This window comes from Arachis ipaensis, chromosome B3 (assembly GCF_059453495.1).
Source record: "Arachis ipaensis isolate K30076 ecotype BB chromosome B3, ASM5945349v1, whole genome shotgun sequence".
Lineage (NCBI taxonomy): Eukaryota > Viridiplantae > Streptophyta > Magnoliopsida > Fabales > Fabaceae > Arachis > Arachis ipaensis.
This window is the reverse complement of record NC_142438.1, coordinates 97329790-97331052: the sequence shown is the minus strand read 5'-3', so window position 1 is coordinate 97331052 and position 1263 is coordinate 97329790. Positions and strand designations below refer to the sequence as shown.

Genomic DNA, 1263 nt, shown 5'->3' with positions numbered 1-1263 from the left:
ATCTTCTTGGTGAGGTCAGCTAATTGCTTGGTAATGAGCTTGTTTTGGGCCAGTAGAGCATCTACATTGTTTAGCTCCATCACTCCTCTAGTGTTCCCTCTTTCGGAGGCATAGAAGTAGTCATTCTCTGCTACAGTTTCAATGATATCTATGGCCTCCTCAATGGTCTTCTTCTTGTTCAGAGATCCCCCGGATGAGTGGTCTACTGCTTTCTTTGATTCATAAGAAAGGCCTTCATAGAAAATGTGTAGATGCACCCATTCATTGAACATATCTAGTGGACACCTCCTTGTTAGGTCCTTAAACCTCTCCCATGCTTCATATAGAGTCTCACCATCCTGCTGCCTGAAAGTTTGAACCTCAGCTCTCAGCCTGTTGATTCTTTGAGGAGGATAGAATCTGGCTAAAAATTTGTTCACCACATCTTCCCAGGTTGTCAAACTCTCCTTAGGGAAGGATTCCAGCCATTTAGATGCCCTATCCTTGAGTGAGAAAGGGAACAAAAGTAGTCTATAGGTGTCAGGATGAACACCATTAGACTTCACAGTATCACATATCCTCAGGAAGGTGGTTAGATGTTGTTTGGGGTCTTCTTGGATGCCTCCTCCGAATGAACAGTTGTTCTGAACAAGGGTGATGAGCTGTGGTTTTAGTTCAAAGTTGTTGGCATGTATGGTTGGCTTTTGAATGCTACTCCCACAGTTTCCTGGGTTTGGGTTGATGTAGGAGCCTAGAACTCTTCTCTCTTGCCCAGCATGATTTGCTAGACCTTCTCTGCCATGGTTGTGAGCCTCTTCTTCATGAATGTTCTCCATATTCTCCTCCATGTCTAGTTCAAAGTACCCTTCCTCTTCCTCAGCATCCACTACTCTTTTTCCTCTTGCTTCCCTCCTTAATCTAAGGAAGGTCCTCTCAGGTTCAGAATCAAAGGAAGTTGAAGCCCCGCTTCTCCTCCCTGTCATACAACCAACAAGGTACAAGCAAGGAAACAGATCCAGAAAGTATTCTGTTAGAATTACTGTTAGTGTGAGTGATGCAATATATCAAACAGTTAGTGGGTTAGTGAACTGAATTGTAAATAACTAAAAAAATAAACGAAAAAGTAGGGGGAAGGGAAGAAATTAACTAAAACTGAAAGCGAATTAACTCAACAGAAATTTAAATCAAACAAAAGAAAAATGCTCAATCTAGTTATCCTCCAATTTAATCATTGTTGATTCAAAATCAATCCCCGGCAACGGTGCCATAAACTTGATACGCACA

The 1263-nt window shown here is 41.9% G+C and overlaps 1 non-coding gene across 1 annotated transcript; it reads left to right on the top strand.

The window, feature by feature from the left end:
- The first annotated feature begins 267 nt into the window (after window positions 1-267).
- Window positions 268-374, top strand: LOC148571699 (small nucleolar RNA R71). Its single transcript, XR_015907942.1, has one exon. It is a non-coding gene; the product is annotated as a small nucleolar RNA R71 (small nucleolar RNA).
- The last annotated feature ends 889 nt before the right edge of the window (window positions 375-1263 follow it).